This window comes from Miniopterus natalensis, chromosome 22 (genome assembly GCF_054644295.1).
Source record: "Miniopterus natalensis isolate mMinNat1 chromosome 22, mMinNat1.hap1, whole genome shotgun sequence".
Lineage (NCBI taxonomy): Eukaryota > Metazoa > Chordata > Mammalia > Chiroptera > Miniopteridae > Miniopterus > Miniopterus natalensis.
The window spans coordinates 9286244-9304369 of NC_142102.1; positions in this window are offsets into that span (position 1 = coordinate 9286244).

Sequence of the window (18126 nt, forward strand, 5' to 3'; positions counted from 1 at the left end):
GGGTGTCAAGTGAGGTTTCCAGGGGCAGATTTTCTTGTGGTTTGTTTTACACCGAATATCAGCCATTGCAACACAATATTGTGCTGTGTGTTAGATTACAGTCCTCCTTGAACATGCCTCTGTGACAGGGAAGAGTGACTTTGATGTGTCTGTGTCACTTTGTACACACACACTCAGGTGCGCAGAGTATACTAGTGTTTTATTTATACTTTATACCTTAGGTAACAGCTGGAATACTCCGATCAGGAGCACACACTCCAGGGGGAGTTGCCATTTTAATGACCTTAATTAGAAGCCTCCATGCTAAGGGGAAGCTATTACAAATCTTCAGCTCTCTTTAGAATATTTGCTGATTAGCATGGGTGGTGTTAAAAACTTTTTTTTTTTTTAAATATATCTTTATCGATTTTTTTTAGAGGGAGGAAAGGAGAGGGAGAGAGAGATAGAAACATCAGTGATGAGAAAGTCATTGATCGAGCCCGCAACCCGGGCATGTGCCCTGACCGGGAATCGAACCCTGATCGCCTGGATCCCTAGGTCGACGCTCAACCGCTGAGCCACGCCCGGCCGGGCTTAAAAACGATTTTGTGTTGGTGAAACGAGTGGTATTCCGTTATGTAGACTGACTAGAAATGACCGTATAGACCGGCCTCCCTTCTGGGTGTGGGTTTTGAGACTCTAGAGGCCCAGGCAGCCTCTACCTGTTGAAGTGGGTGCCTTAGGCCCAAGGACTCCACCAAATCCTGTGCCCATGTCCCCTCAGGACATACTTTCTTGTTCTTTTTCGATCACATAAATAAATTATTCAGCAGTAAATATGTTTTACATCCTGACCTAGCGCATACACATACACATTGCCAGGAAAAGTTGCCAGAGGAAGCGCTTCTTACACTCGCTTCGTGAAATGCAGTCAATATATTATTTTCTATTCGACTCAATCCTACCGCATTTCATTTTGTAAACTGCTGGTGGCAACCCAGTCGGCTTCAGAGCACCCTGGTGGGATGCAAACAGCATGAAAAACCCCTGGCCGTGAGGCCCAGCAGAATCCTGCCGCCGGGATATTGTTGCTTATGCCATGAGCAAGCCTCTCCTGCAAGGTGCTCGTTACAGGGCCTGGCTGGCAGGGAGCGGGGGACTCACTGAGCTATGGGACAGATGGGACACCTGGTTTTGGGCCAGGGTGCTAATGAATGTGTGTGTGTGTGTGTGTGTGTGTGTGTGAGCCAGAATTTGGCCTGGGACTTGATTTCATTGTAACTAGAACCAGGGAGTGAAGAGGTGGGAGAGGAGACCCCCAGCCCTCACCTCTGCCCAGTCCTGGACGTTACCGGTAACTGCCCAAAAGAACCCAATAATGGGAATAACCTCATCGGTAGGTCAATTTGCAAGCAACATTTTGGAAAAAAGAAAGAAAGAAAGAAAGAAAGAAAGAAAGAAAGAAAGAAAGAAAGAAAGAAAGAAAGAAAGAAAGAAAGAAAGAAAGAAAGAAAGAAAAGAAAGAAAGAAAGAAAGAAAGAAAGAAAGAAAGAAAGAAAGAAAGAAAGAAAGAAAGAAAGAAAGAAAGAAAGAAAGAAAGAAAGAAAGAAAGAAAGAAAGAAAGAAAGAAAGAAAGAAAGAAAGAAAGAAAGAAAGAAAGAAAGAAAGAAAGAAAGAAAGAAAGAAAGAAAGAAAGAAAGAAAGAAAGAAAGAAAGAAAGAAAGAAAGAAAGAAAGAAAGAAAGAAAGAAAGAAAGAAAGAAAGAAAGAAAGAAAGAAAGAAAGAAAGAAAGAAAGAAAGAAAGAAAGAAAGAAAGAAAGAAAGAAAGAAAGAAAGAAAGAAAGAAAGAAAGAAAGAAAGAAAGAAAGAAAGAAACAGCATCAGGCGTTGTGGTGGATGGAATGGTGGGCTCCAAAAGAGAGGTCCAGGACCAGAGAATGCGACGTTATTTGGAAAAAGGGCTTTTACAGATGTAATTAAGTTAAGGATCTCGAGATGAAGCCACCTGCGATTTTCCATGTGACCCTTAAATCCAGTGGTAAGTGTCCTTACAAGAGAAAGACACAGGGAGATTTGAGACGAAAGAGAAGGCGGCCGTGTGGGGCCACAGGCTGAGCTTGGGGTGATGAGGCCACAAGCCAAGCGACACCTGGAGCCGCCAGAAGCCGAGTCTCTCTAGAGCCTTCAGAGGGGATGTGGCCCTGTGGACACTTTGATTTTGGACTTCTGACCTGCAGCACTGTGAGAGAATAAGCTTCTATTGCATGAAGCCACCGAGGGTGTGGCAATTTGTCAGGGTGGCCCCGGGAAACCAGCGCAGACATTAGCTAGACAAAGGCCACCGAACTCGCACAACCCTGCCAGCCCCTCAGGCCCAGCCTGAACCCCTCACCCTGGCCCAGGGCCGAAGATCTGCTCTGTCTTCCTTGCCGGCTTATTCAGAGTGGCCTTTGGGAAAGGATTTTGAATTTTGATTGATTCAAAATATTTTGAAATCACTATTGCTCACTGTTCCTGAAGATATTTGTGACTCTCGCTCTGTGTAACAACAGCATGCACGATAAATTAGAAACTTTATAAATTGCGATGGGCGTGCTTGCTGCACACAAATGGGGCGAACAAAGGTTTTCTAGACGAAACGAGCAGATGCGTTTCTTTAAGGGGAGCACTTAAGGGGATTTTATTTCCTTAAGCAAAGGTGACCCGGGTGGCAATGCTGGAAGGTGGAAACACTATTTCTGTGTAATAAGAAAAAGAGGCAGCCTAGGCCTCCGAGGGTAGAATTTCCAATATGGTCAGGAAACATCACATCAAAAAGCACGAAAGAGGCAAGAGGGGGGACCTCGTATTTACTTGAGAGCATCAGAGCAAATTAGAAAATCAGAGGCCTTGATACAGATCTTGTTAACTTGAAAAAAAATCCGTTTATCTCCAGTAGCACTTTTAAAAGATAAGTATTTGGAAAAAGACCTCTTCTGAGGCCGTTGTTTCAGTCCCACAAAACACCCAACAGGAGCAGCATCTTTATTTTAGCGTCAAGCATAAGGTAGCACAGGCGTGTGTGTGTTAAGGCCCAACGATGGTGGAAAAATCGAGCATTTGTTTATTTGTGACGGTTGCTATGAGAGGATAATTTGATCAATTCTACGGAATCATTAAATCAGCAAGGTTGCAAGATATCCTGCAAATTGTATATGCAAATTGCCGTTGAGAGTCGCATGTGGATTCTAATAAAGCAAATGCCGTTGGTCTTCCCGGCTGCGCTTCTTCATCAGGGGTGACATGGGACATAAAAATGATGTTTAGTAAGAACCTCCATGACATAAAAGTTATTGCAATATGATCGTATTATGATGACCTCCCTGTTCAATGCTGCGGACATTTTTTGGAGGACTCTGATTGTTAGACAATTCTGTTTCGTGTAACATTCCCAGTTCTTTCAAACTTTGTAAGCCTTTTAAACCAATTTATTACTAGGGTTTAAAATGAAAATGAGCTTACATCATTCCATCTTCGCATGGAAAAATATTAATAAATATTATTTATAATAGTATAATACTACTAGCCTAATATTTATAATTTATTGCATGGAAAAATATTAAATATTATTTATAATAGTATAATACTACTAGTACAATAATTATAATTTATTTATGATATAATAAACATATTCCATGTGGGAAAATAATCTTTCCCCATTCCCAGCATTTATGCAATTCCTGGGGAAGGACCTCTGACGATTCCTGGGTTTATCTGCAGTGGCTGGGGGTGGGGTTCCCCTGCCTGGCAGCGGGTGGTGTGGGGAGGGACCTGTTCTCCTAAGGAAACGTGTCTGTGCTGTTACCAGAGGGAGCAGGGGACCGGACTGTTGAGTAAAACACTCAAAAGTGCACATCCACACTCAGACATACCCACAGATGTGCTCAGGCAAACTGAGCAAATCCTGGAAGAAAGCCCAGTGGTGCCCATTAGCCATGGTTCTGGAGGGTGGGATCGTGGGGAGACACAAACACCCCGAACTTACTGCAGTTGCCCAGGCTTTGCACCTCCTATTCTTATAAACATGTTTACCGTTTGCTGACACTGCTCTGTTTCTATTCATGAAAGTTGTGGCGATTTAAAGGTTTGGCTGGGCCACTGGAGGTAAGAAGAAGGCCAGGCAGTGAGTTCCAGGGGCTCTGATTCAAGCCCACGTGTAGGCCTCGCGTGACTCCCCTTGAAAGGTCTAGATGGCCAGTCAGTGGTGGGGACTGAGGGGACACGTCAGGGCCAGGGGAAGGGCCTCTGGCTGTGACTTTCTTTGAGGAGCTGCAGGCTTGCTCTCTCCCTTCTTGTCCTATCTCTAGTTTATCCCAAACATGGGTGCCTCTTTTCCCCCCCGTCCTGTCATTCTGGATCCTGGCTTACACCTCTGATCTGGCTAATTGTCCCGATCAGGCTCCGTTGGGAAGGTCCTGGCCCTGTCCTCCTGACAAGGAGCCCTGCCTTATTCAAACGCTCCCGTGCCCACGAGAAACAAAACATTATTCAATTCAGGACTCTCCCAAAAGCTCTCATTTCCTAAGCACTTATCAGGCACATATATGATTTCCTTTAATGCTCTGCCTTGCTTTTCCAAATTCCAGATGAGTAAGTGGGGACATGCAGAGATTATGTAACTTGTACAGAGTCGCATAGCTTATAAATGGCCTTGAATCTGAGCCAGAATCTGAGCCGTGATCTTGAAAAGGGAAGTACGGATGCTGCTTCACCCTCGCTGTATTATATTCATTAAGTCATTTCCAACTTAACATAATCTGATCATCTGTAAGGTAAGAATGTAAATCTCGCCCAGCCTTTCCATGGGCTCCTGGGAGGTTCTGTGAGATGACACGTGGGAAAGGGCTTTGCATATCATAAGCCACATGTGCACACTTGTGATGCCTTTTCCATAGACTGAGTCCCTGGAAGATCACCTAGGTGTGTGGAGGCACGTCCCTAGGGAAGTCCAGGACCTGGGGACTTTGGGGGGCTGCATACTGGGTGCAGGAGCGGAAAGCGATGAAATCAATATACTGAGGCTCCAGCTGTGGGTTGGCAAAAGGCCAGGCAGGTGGAAGCAAGAGAGGGTGACCCGCTCTCCTGCTTTGCCCGTGACTGAGGGGTCTGACTTGGGGCTTTCTGTGCTAAAACTGAACAAACCAAGGCCACTTGGTTGCCCTAGTTAAGGTGAAAATGATTGGTCATCGCAATACCAGTAATAGAGAAAGCACACGACCACTCCCTCCTTTGGGACCCCACTTAGCTCATACTCCGTCTACAGGAGAGCATTTGTCCCTCTGACTCATGTCATGTTTGTCGCTGGACTGTGAGCCTCTGGAAGGAAAGGGCTGTGTCTTTTTCATCATCTCGTTTCCTGGGCTTAGCTCAGCGTCTGGAGTAAAAGGAGATTCGTTGCTTGTCTGCTGAAGTGATGGCATCTAACACCATACCTGACTTGCCTTTGGTGGTCAATGAAGTCGGGTTTTCTTCCTAGGATCACAGAGCCAGTTAGTAGCATAGGGGGGCTGATCTTGGACATTTTATTCCTTAAGCCGATTAGTAAAGCTGCCTTCCGAGGAAGATTATTGAGAAAAATGACTATAAAATGTTTCTAGTTCATGAAAAAATTAGCACTTAAATAGAGGTTACTTTATGCAGTTAAACTGTCTTTCTATTTTCCAAATTAAACCTGCCTTAGAACGCCCACTGTATTTCCCGTTCAGTTTTCAGCTTTAATACGCTTTAGGTGAGGTGAAGGCTTTCAGGACACAGCCATCAATATTTCTCAGTAAGAATCCTGGCTCATTTGTAATTAAATTGCCCTCTCCTGCTAATTTGTGCGCATCTATATATTATCTCTTCCCTCCAGTTAAGAACATTACTCACTGGCCATGCTTGACATTTGAAGCCAAGATAGAGGGGTGGAAAGCGACAGGGCACAGAAGCAATCAAACTGGATATTTCCCTTGAGTTAAGGTATTTCTCTTCCTTTATATCTTGGCAAGTGGTCACTTTCGTGGCACTCACAGCTGTAGCATGGGGACATAGTTGAAAGGGAACGTGTTTTATATTCGCACATGTCACCGATGAAGCCTGGAAACATTTTTAAAGCTGGAAAAGAGGCATGAGCAGTCCATTTTCCCCATCACGCGATTGCAGAGTGAAGCTGTTTGTCTCAGATCAAACCGATCGTCTGCAGCAACAGCACAGAGGTGAGAAATCCTTAGAGAGCTACTGTATAGCCCATTGATGTGGAATTAGAAGAAGCCGAGTTACCTAGAATATAGGCCTGTTTCTGCATCATAAATGTGAGCCCTTCTCGTCAGGTTCTAGAAATCAAACACCCAACTCCAAAATAATGAACCGATGGATGACATTCAGAGCTTCAGATGGAATGTGTAAGGAAGTGGAGACATTTTCCAGAAGGATTTGGAATAGCACAGTATGGCATGCCTCTGCATAAATCTAAATGCTTGTAAATCTAGGCAATTAGTTCTTACCAGACTTCTCCACACTGTAGTTTATTTTTTCATCTTGACCCTCTCAGTTATCCTGTTTCCTGTTTAATAAAAACAGATTTCCCATTCCTTGTTTCATTAATATTGGCCTTTCTAGTCTCATTTACCCAGATGGTGATGATAATATGCAGAATGCAATAGGAAAGGGAAATAGCTAATTATATATATTATCGAAGGAAGCCAGGAAGGGCCTGGAGAAAAGATACATCCATAAATCTTGGAGTCACACACCTAATGGAATTTGTAGCGTATATATTTTTTGCTAATAATTATGGTAGTTTTATTAATTATGGGAGCTTATTTATTTTTAAAAATATCTTGGCTAATTCTGTGCATTGACTCCTCCAGATAAAATACAGAATTAAATTAAGTTTTATGAAACATCCCATTGGAACTTATATTAGAATGAAACTGAATTCACAGATCGATTTGAGACAACTGTATACCTTTGAATATTGAAATATTTCTGCCCAGAAATCTAATTTGCATCCCTTTTTTTAAAATTTTTTATTTTAAACAATGCAATCTTTTTTTTTTTTTTTTTTTTTTTTTTATCTTTATTGATTTCAGGTAGAGGAAAGGAGAGGGAGAGAGAGAGATAGAAACATCAATGATGAGAGAGTCATTGATTGGCTGCAGCCCACAACCTGGGCATGTGCCCTGACCGGGAATCGAACCCCGATCACCTGGATCCTAACCCCGATCACCTGGATCCTACGTTGACGCTCAACCACTGAGCCACGCCCAGCCGGGCTGCATCCCTTTTTTTGTTAGCTGTTGTTTTATGACTATATAGGCTTTATACTTCTCTTCACATAGGTCTAGATTATTTTTCTCCAACTTTTCTTAAGTATTTACAGTTTGCTGTTGTCCCATGATCTTTTTATATTATACTTTCTGTTTTTTGGAAAGCAATTGACTTCCCAGAGTGCTTTTGTCAAGCTGACATTACAGTCAAATACCAATGAATTCAAATCAATAAAATACAGTAAAATTCTTCGAAAGCTATTCAGATAATCGTCACTTTCATAGAGAAGGAAAGGGAGGCTGCAAGATTATCAATGAACTTCCTTTGTAAAAAATTCACGAAGACTGGAATGCGGGGAGCCTGTAGAGGGCGCTCTCACGCCTGTGCTGAGGGCAAGGCCCTACAGGGAGGACTCGGGGTTTAATTGCCCTCCTATCTTCCTTTCTTTCCATGGAAATTCCTCTTCTTTGTGCCGGCCACTTGCACATGGCCTGCCAAGGCTGCCTGTTACAGATTGCAATCCTCTCTCCCCAAAGAAACTCTTTATTTGAAGAAATACCTAGGTGACTTTTGTTTAAGACCCACCCCCTGTTGAACTGGGGCTCACTTGGTTCGAAAGTGAAAACCTTCCCCATGAGGCAGCCTGAGACTCACCTGCATTTTGTGTCTGCAGTCGAGTAACATCATAATATATACCCAGAGTTTTGAATTTCCAGGTTCCTTTTACATTAAAAGCACAAAGATCCCTAAAAGGAGCACTTGCGTTTTCCCTCTTAACTGGATTTTTCTTTTGTCAGGGAGAAAAGTATGAAAGAAGGAGCCTCACAGTTGTTACTTTTTTTGCCGTATGTGCTCACCCTCCTTACATTTGTGAATCTGACCCGAAGCTTTTAAATTAACTCCATCACTTTACCGGGCCTGAGAGATTCAAAAGCCTAGGCCCCAACCCCTCCCTGTTTCTAGAAAGCACCAATTTTATATGAAGGAGTGAGCAACCTACTTCAGATCAATCCCAAGGAGTATGCTAATCATATCCCTCTTGGGCACAAAGAAACAATGCTGATTTTTAAATGCTGCCTGTTCTCCAAATTACACAGAGGTTCCATTTTCCCATTTGGTGGTTTTATAATATTTAAGCAGATGCATTTTTCCGTTGTTAACAAAGGGACAAGTAGGCAAGATCATGTCTCCACTGTGCCCCTTAAATTTTTTGTTGGATCCAGAAATGCCACCCAATTTTCTGAAGTGTCTTGCCAGCCTTTTATCTTCATAAAACTCAATAAAGTGATTCCAAATGCAATGAAGATGTCAGGGGAAGTGCTCCAGCCACTTCCTGTCGGTCACACAGGTATTCAAGCCCTGTCTCCGAACCTCCCCACAGCGTCCCAAGTGTTCATCTCCCTGGGAAGCACTTGAGTCTGACAGCCCAGTGTTTTATTTTATTTTTAGTATCTTATGTAAGCATTTCTGAATTAGGAAAAGCAGATAATATGGCTAACAACGATTACCACTCTTTATTTTTCTTAGTCTGGGGGTGATGGCTACCCTAATTCCAAATCCCCCTGTTCAAATCAGACAGAGACTGAAAAACCCTCTTGATTCAATGTCCTGTAAAAACTCGAAGGTGGTCATTTGTTCTCTCCTGATTTCGCCATTCAGGTTTATCAATCTCAACGTGAATGATTATCAGTCATTGTCAATATTATCTGGGGCTCTGATTCCTTGAAGGCTTTTCATTTAAAATTTTAGTGCATTTTCATAGATTCCTACTTGCTAATGACCCACCGGTTTAGCTCAGGCTTGTATTCATGGACCTACAGCCACGGTCATGTGTATCGTGGACTTCGCTGGATCTTTATTTCAGCCTTTCACTGGGGCTCCCTTGGTTTGCAAGTGAAACCTAAAGTAATTCATTCGATCCATAAGTAGCACCCATGGCCGAATCTAACATGCTCTCCTTGACTTCTGGTGGCAGAGAAGCCGATCAGACAGGGAATAAACGCTGGCCCCTCAATTTTGCGAAAAGTGAGCCATACAAAGAAATTGCTTTGCATGTCACAGACTGAGTTCCTATGTCATCTCGCCATTAAGCGGTCATCTCTGCTCTTTTTCTATGATTTCAGGCAAATGATGGACCAGGGACGAAGGCTGGCTCCCAGTGATGGGAAGACGGAAAGCTGACAGCAAGGAGGCAGCAGAGGGGTCAGTGAGGCCCCATCTGTGCATTGGCCTAGCAAAGGATGAAGGCCAACTTTCCTCTTGGCTGACGTGCCCGGTCGGGGTCTTGCACTTGTCGCAGGTGGCCTTTGGGCCGAATGTAAGAAATTTGTTCTTGCTCGTGGCAGTTGGGTGGGGTTGCTGCTTTTACTTCGGCGAACCCATAAAGAGGGAAATTCCCTCTCATGGTGGAGGGAAGCGATCAGATTCTAGGACGGGGACTTTATTCCTCAGCAGTTTAAAAACATAAAAAAATCCAGGTGGTTTTGTAAAGAGGCTTTGCTGTGCGCCTTCCCCCTGGATGGGCTCGGCCCAGCCCTGGACCAGCTGGCGCTGCCCCCTTTGTGGGGCCTTGGCAGGGCCCTTGGCCTGAGTCTATGAGGATAAAGGGTGGAGACTGAGGCAGGAACCGGGCAAGCAGCTGGCCGGCTACTTTGCAGGTGATTTCTCTTAGGGCAGGAGGGACTCTTTTCAAAGAAAAAGATTGGAAAACTGTTACCATGGTAACTCCAAGCTCTGAAGTGATGGAATCAGATGATGCTCTGGAGAGCGCAGGGAAGGCAGTGGGCTGGGCACACATGGGCATCTCCAGTCTACATGGTGGGCTTTCTCTCTCTTTTTTAACCTTGTCTGAATATTAAGAAAGAAGAAAGAAAGAAAGAGAGAGAGAGAGAGAAAATGATACAGAAATAGAGTTAAACTAAAGTAAGAGATAGAAGGAAAGAAAGGAGGGAGGGAGGGAGACTCAACCACAATTTATTCCAAAGAAATATCCTTGGTAGCAAGAAAGTCCTGACCATGGAGTTGAGGCTGGGAGAAAGTTTTGATTCTGTTTGATTTTTGACCTCTGTGCTTTATGAAGATTGACCAAAGAGTTCAGTCAGTTGCTGTGGTTTTCTACAGTTTATTAGCACATCTGTAATATTCATTGTTATAAGACATACTTACCTTGATATAATTGGGTTGTCATCAGTTGGACGTGAGATCTATGCCATGTAGTCTGCAATGGCCTGCTGTTAATGGCATTGTGAAAAATGGAATGATTATACATGTGATTACACATATTATACATATGATTATACATATTATTAATATTAATAATGAAACTACCATAGGCTCACATGATAGTTCTATCTATAAGACAGTACAACTTGATATTTTCTGAAAGAACAATTTGCACAATGCTTACATATGTTTGGATTAATTCTCCCACATAAATCCATCAAGTGGGTTATTAACTCAACTCCTCTGCCCCCTCTCCCTTTGTCATACTTGCCTAGAAAACCCCACTAAGGTCAGGCCAACTCCAGGCCTACTGTGCAGAAGCTGAATGTGGTTTGAGGAAAGCCCCGTACTTCACGTGGACAGGTGCTGCCCCTTCTGGATGATGCATCTTAGCTGAGCACCAGCCTCTACCATCCGTTGCCAACATCCTTCCTGCTCTCAGGGGAAGATCAAATCCCTTAGGAAAGGCTGAATGCAGTTCACCCCTCAAAGAACTTCCATCCCTGTCCTTTAGGAGCTATTAAGACAGTCCCCGCATTGGGGCTGGGGAGGGGAGGTAGACTTTTCCCGGTAAGTTTGGCCAAATCTCGTTGATGTCAGAGTTTGGAGAAAAGGATACCAGTAGAGGGAATCAAAGAAATAGAGGGATACAGCCAGGACTTGAGCAAAGGGTTTCCTGCCTTTTTATAAGCAATTAAGATTTTCAGAGATTAATAATGGGGATGCACTGAGGTGATTTTGAAGCCCTCAGCAAATATTCATACAGATTTTTAAAAAAATCTGAAGTTTATGCTAAAAAAAATTGTTCTTCATATGAAATAAGAATATTTTGTTGGCTTGCTCTCATCACCCTCAAATCTGGGAATACTTCATATGTAATAATTTTCATGACTCCAGGGAGTTCAGGAGATAACATGAAGATCCAAGCAGTGCTATCACTCGTTTTTTGTCATGCCCAGGACATGCATCTCCTAGGTTTGGTGGCATTTTGCTGCGGAAGTTCTCTGAGAAATTACCAGTCTGTCACCCTAGGAGACACTCTTTATCGATTACTGCTCGGAGTGAACTTGTAAGAGCTGAATCAGCCTAGTTCTTGGCAAAAGTTGAAATGCAACCCGTAACAACTCATGTGTGGTAACAGTGGGATGGGATGGAATGGAGCTGAGGAGCAGTTTGGTTCCATGCCCACAACAGAACTGTCCTGGTAAGTACCAGACATAGCTTTCATTCCCTCCTTCCAAGTGAAAAGTTGAAAGAACACATAGTTGAGGCTTAGCAAAGATGTTGGAATCAGAAAGACATTGATTCAAATCTTATTCCAGCCACTTGTTAGCATATCTCCTTGGGCACTTCTTCTAAGCCTTCTGAAGCTCCAGGTCCTCATCTGTAGCACAGGGTTAAATAATGTCGCCTGTTATTGTTATTGGTGTTAATATCAGATAGAAGTGAAATCATTAAAGTGCTGAGCATAAGCCGTCACTTAGTTCATATTCAGAGGCCAGTTGTAAGTATGAGTAAGTATTGCCCCAGTGATGCTGCGTAACAAAGCATCCCCCAAACTCAGTTGCTTACAGTGATCCACATTTATTCTTTTGTTTTAGTTTGCAGGTTGGTAGCATTACTATGAGCTTGACTGGGCAGCTCTGCTCAAGCTGGGGTTCAGCTGGGCTTGGCTTCAGGATGTTCAGTTCTGTTCTCTGTGTTTATTCCAGGGTCAATGCTAAGAATCAATAGCTGGGCTATGGTCTTCTTAGGTCGCTGGAGCACCAAGCTAAGTCAAAAGACATGAGCACAATTAAGTCTTCTGCTTGCATCACACTTGCTAACATTCCATTAACCAAAGCAAGTCACATGGTGACCCCAGCATCGGTAGGGTAGGGTAGATTTTACTCACAGTAGGGTAAGGAAGGAAATAAACATTTGATGAACAATAATTTCAACTATCACACTATAATAATGTTATACAAATTTGTTTATTTTTATTATTGGTAGGTAGAAAAATAATTGTTGATTCTTTCCACTGATTTTTGTTTGGTTGCCAGTTTTGTGCCAGGGATTACCTTAGCCACTCTCTCAAGTAATAGTAAGCTTTCCTCAACCTTACAGTGATTTCGATGTCTGGTTTTAAAGAACAAGTTCTTAGACAATGACCTGAGTTGTATAAATTCTTTTCATCAGTTTGGGGACAGGCAAACAGACTAAATGAGTGACAAATGCAGCTCAATGACTAACGCGTTACTGTTTTGGCGGCCCTCTTGCCATCTCTGAGCTTCGGCTTTCCTAATCTGAAATATAAAAAGATGTTCTCTTCAGTTCCTCCTAATTTTCTGAGTATTTTCCATAAATGAAAGGACTTTTGCTATACACCAGTCAGTCTCACGCATTTTAAGCAAGACAGGAAAGCATTTGACACAGTCAATTGACGCTCATTAGAGGGAAGGCTGGGATCAAGTGCCAGATTTAATTCAGCCATGAAAGAACTCATGGATAGTAGAAGTGACTCATAAAATGCATCCCTTGGCCCTTGCTGTGATGGGACGGGCCACCTGAAGAGGACCGTCTAACATAAAAGCAGGAGTCATGTCTTAGGGATTCTTTCCTGGGGTTGTAGAAGTGTGGCACATGGGATGTCGGAAGGGGAGCTGGGTATGAGATTGGGAGGGAAAATGAAGGTATTTGTCGGATATTAGTTGGCAATACATTTTTCTTGCTGGCCTGTCACCGGTGGATGGCAGCTATCAAGTCTACAGAAAGGTTATCTTGCCGGGTTCGATCGTCTCCGTTGGCTAATGAACCAGAGGGGGAGAGCTCAAGCTACAACATGAAGAATTTAATTTGGGTGTGGGGGAAGCTGTCCCATCTTAGAAGGCTGATAAATATTGAAATACCTTGATAACCTCAAGCTATGACATTGACACACTCAACACAAGTTGACAGCTTGTCTCTCCCAGTGTCTTGGTCTGAAGGGGTGAAGGAGGGAGAGAATTGACTGACATTTATGGTCAACAGGAAACAGGCAGCCTCGCATGCAGCACAAGAACCCAGTCAGTTAGTATAATAACCTTGTATTCAGAAAGAACCCATTACTACCCAAGGAGATGCTGATAGGAAGAACCCATTACTACCCAAGGAGATGCTGATAGGAAGAACCCACTACTACCCAAGGAGATGCTGATAGGAAGAACCCATTACTACCCAAGGAGATGCTGATAGGAAGAACCCACTACTACCCAAGGAGATGCTGATAGGAAGAACCCATTACTACCCAAGGAGATGCTGATAGGAAGAACCCACTACTACCCAAGGAGATGCTGATAGGAAGAACCCATTACTACCCAAGGAGATGCTGATAGGAAGAACCCACTACTACCCAAGGAGATGCTGATAGGAAGAACCCATTACTACCCAAGGAGATGCTGATAGGAAGAACCCACTACTACCCAAGGAGATGCTGATAGGAAGAACCCATTACTACCCAAGGAGATGCTGATAGGAAGAACCCATTACTACCCAAGGAGATGCTGATAGGAAGAACCCATTGTTACCCAAGGAGATGCTAATAGGAAGTGGTGGGATTGACCTCAAACTTAGCCTCCTATTTTTTCAGTGCATTGCATTTTGATCTTTAATCTTAAAGATCAAAATGCAATGCACTGGTTAAAATGCAGTGTCATTGGTTACGGCTGAAAGCAGAGAGGTAGACTGAATGCACGCTCACAAAGGTCCCTTCAGTCCCCACATCTGTGAGTCTGATACACCAGAGTCCTTCCTTGGCCAGCCCGGGGCCTACACTGCATTGTACATATTTTTTGCTTGTTTTTAGCCGTCTGCTGCCTGACTGTTCCTCACGGCTGCTTTGCGAGTCTTCATTGCCAAGCATTTTTCTTTTTCCAGCTTGTCTGGTGGATGGAAAGCCCCAGGAAGGGATTGCTGGACTTTGGGTAGAAGGCACATGAAATATCTGTAATTATAGATTACATTTTTGTGCACAATAAATAGCTGAAAGGGGTCCTGTGACAGAAACTTTTGGAAGATTATTGATTCTATCAATCGGAATAAAGCATGTACTTGCCTCGCCTCTGCAAACTGTGATAAATAGTCTGTTGTTTGGAGAGTTTGCCTGGCCTTTTCTTTTGCATTGTAAAATTATTCTAGGCCTTGCCACGGGATTTTTGGTTAACAACTCAAAGAAACCCTTCAGATTGGAATGTATCTTGTAGATGCCAGATACTGTGCCTAGTTACCTGGAAAACAATGGATTTAATCATTCAAAACTTTCATTTATTTCCACCATGAACCGAGGCAAAAGAATTTTTATTTTATTTTATTTTTTTTAGCAAATTTATTTGGTTAAAAATGGGACAGGTCTCATGCTTGGGTAAAAATGAGTATTTATCTGAAGAATGAAGTGAGAGAAAAAGCATTTATTCTTCATTATTTATATTTGCAATTGTGTCCTTTATATAATTGCCTTGGAACAGAAGCCCCTTATAAAAATGCACAATCCGTAGCTGTAAGAGAATTTTCAAGCAGAAGAGCAAACCAAAATATGAATGGAAACTCACTGTTAAATCCCAGCAGTATGTAGTGTGACCTGACCTGGAAGAATTGAGCTTGTTTAAACACATATAAGTCATCAAAATTGTAAGCAGAAATAGAAATAAAGGGCCATCAAATCCAGACACAGGACTGGAGTGAGAGGTTTCTGATTGCAAAAGCAGCGGAAGAAATAGCAGAGGAAGACAATCAGTAGGTATTTTATACACAGATTCCAATTTCTCTCAAAATTGCTGAACAGGCACAGTAAGCAGGGGAAATGCTTCCTTCAAACAGGACACAGGGTGATATCCTTAATAAGAAAAGAGCTCCTGCAAAAAGTAACAATGAAAGCATCAATTTCTCCATAAGTAAAAGGGAAAGGAACAAAGATGATTTAAAACCGAGGCATATCAATGGCTAATAAACAGCTGAGCATTTTTCAACCTCACTCATTATCAATGCAATGGAAATGCGAATAGCAATGAGATGCTATTTTTAACCTGTCAGAGTAACAGAGCTGTGAAAAATGAGAATATTCAATACTGGAGACTGGCACGAAGTGATTCCGGCCTTCGGGAAAAGAGCGTGGCGTACAGTGCAAGAGCCTTGGAAATATTGTCATTTTACCTCCAAAATTCTGTTTCCAGGATCCTATTGATGGAAATGATCCGAAATGAAGAGTTTTCTGCTGAAGGCGTTCACCGCAATGCTGTTTGTAATACTAAAACTTGGAAACAAACTGTTTCCAAAAATAAGAGTGATATTTAAACAAATTAGAATTAAAACATGTATCCACTCAAGTATCTGTAAAAGATGTTGAATAATATCATAGAATGCCTACGTTTCAGTGTAAACTATAAAATTAGAGTATAAAATGTTAGTGTGAAATATGAAATTAGAATATAAAATGTAGAATGAGATCTAAGATGTGAAATGTGCATAAAAATGACTGGAGCGGATTATACCAAAATGTTAGTAATGTTTTTATCTGGTTAGAAAGACTATGGGTAGACTGACCATGTAATTTATTTTCCAAGTCAGGACACTTGGGAGAGTAAAGGGGGCTGGATCAGTGGTTACAAACTGAATTATTCCAGTTACATGGTCACACTTCTGCCACATTACCTTCAAATGAATTTTTATTTTTCCATTAAAATTTCTCAAAAATTTTTCCCCCTCAAAATTCTCAATGAGAATCTTTCTGATTATAGTGTACTGAATGCACAGCCCGAATATCTATGAGAAGGGACATATCAGGGAACATTTTTCTGACAGCACAACCTAATGAGAATGTTACTTTTCACTAAACTTCATAAATATTTTTTAGGCAAGTACTACTTTTTTTTTTTTTTAACAAAAGGACTCCTTTTAATTATCGAAGTGATACATACTCAATGTAGAAAATTGAGTGAACATAGGAAAACACAAAATTTTGAGAAATTTTCCTGACGTAGGGTGGGTGAGTCAAAATTCATTTGAAGGTGGTCTGGGGACATGTGGGTGGGAAACCACTTGGTCTGAGAAACACGTGAGGGAAGCGGAGAAGATCTAATGATGGAGAAGCACAGGTTAGGCCAGAAGTAGTTTTGTCAAGTAGTGAGTTCCCCGTTCCTGGAGTCATTTCAGTCAAGACGGGGTGACTCCATCAGGGTTGTTCTTAAGGAGAACTGAAGGCTGCCTAGGAGATAGTCACCCTGAGGCCTGGGGTCCTTTGGGGGCCCAGTCATGCACCAAAGCCCGTCCCTAGCTTTTCTCCAGGACAGGGGTTTAACCCAGGGAGGTAGGGACATCCTGGCAGGTCACTGCTGGCGGCAGCCACAGCTGAGCAGCACATGGGCGATCAGGGTTGGGGAGCTGAGAGCACCCTCAGAACACGACCTTATATTTGAGTATTCGCCTTCCGAAGTGCCCCTGTGATCCACGTACCTGTGTGGCTTCTGAAGAATTGCATTGCTTTTCCTGAACCCAGAATGTTCTCAGGATTGGAGCACCCCCCCTGCTTCCCCCTCCTAGGCCTAACCTCCTTCTCCCCCTTGAAGGAAACCAGGATCCTCACTTCTGGACCCTTTGGCCCGTTTTTAAATCCTAAGTGGAGCCATGGAGATGTGCTCCCTCATGCCAGGCTTCCTTCACCCCAACATTATATTTGTGAGATTTCTCCAGGGTGTTACCGTATAGCTTTCGATTCCCGCAGAGACACCAGAAGGTAGGTTAAAAAGCAATCAGCGGAGAGACGGAAATAAACGTAAAGAGGTGAAGTGACTTGCCCAAGGTCACACAGCCAACCACCAGCCAGCTAATGGAGCCTGGATCTCCGGGCTCCAGGCCTCGCTTTCTCTCCTCGCACCCTGTCACCACCCCGAGGAGCGTGGCCCGGCGGGGACGGTGTGGGAACCGGGCTGGTTCCTACCTTGGCTCTCCTGCTCGCCACTTGGGTGACTTTGGGAGAGTCACTTGCCTTCTCTGAAACTTGGGTGCCTCGTCTGTAAAATGGTACCCCAATGACAACACCCTGCGGGCAGTTAGTGTTTAAGCGGACGGACCGATGCTTCTGGTTGTTGGGAGAAAGTGACATGTTGGCACTTCCCTGGGACTCAGTAAAGAACAGCTGTAGGTGGCCCTGAAAAGAAAGTGTCATACCAGGGGGCGCAGGGAAAGGCTAATTTTGACACATGACTCAGGATGCAGTGTTGGGGTGCTTCAAGGGAAGTAAAAAAATAAAAACAACCCTCAGGGACATCCCAGCGCCTGTGTACTTGCTCAGTGCTGCTCACCTGGATGACAGGTGTCACCTGGTGTCGCCTGGAGGCTTAGGTCTGTGACAGCGCCTCGCATTAGCTGCCTTAAGGCTCTCAGAGCGTTTCTCAGACTCCCACTTGCTCCAGGCTTTGGTGATGGGCACAAAAAAGTCAGCTTTTCAAAGCTCATCTTTTCCCGAGTCTTTGACGCGCGGGGCGCGCTGGCCAGTTTGCAGCCACCTGCGGGACAGCCTGGCTTTGCTCAGGGACAACGTGGGCGCCGTGGGTGTCGCACTCCGTTAGCTGCTCTTTCGGTGTTCCCTGGAATTTTTACAGCAAACCCCATGAGACAGGATTGTCA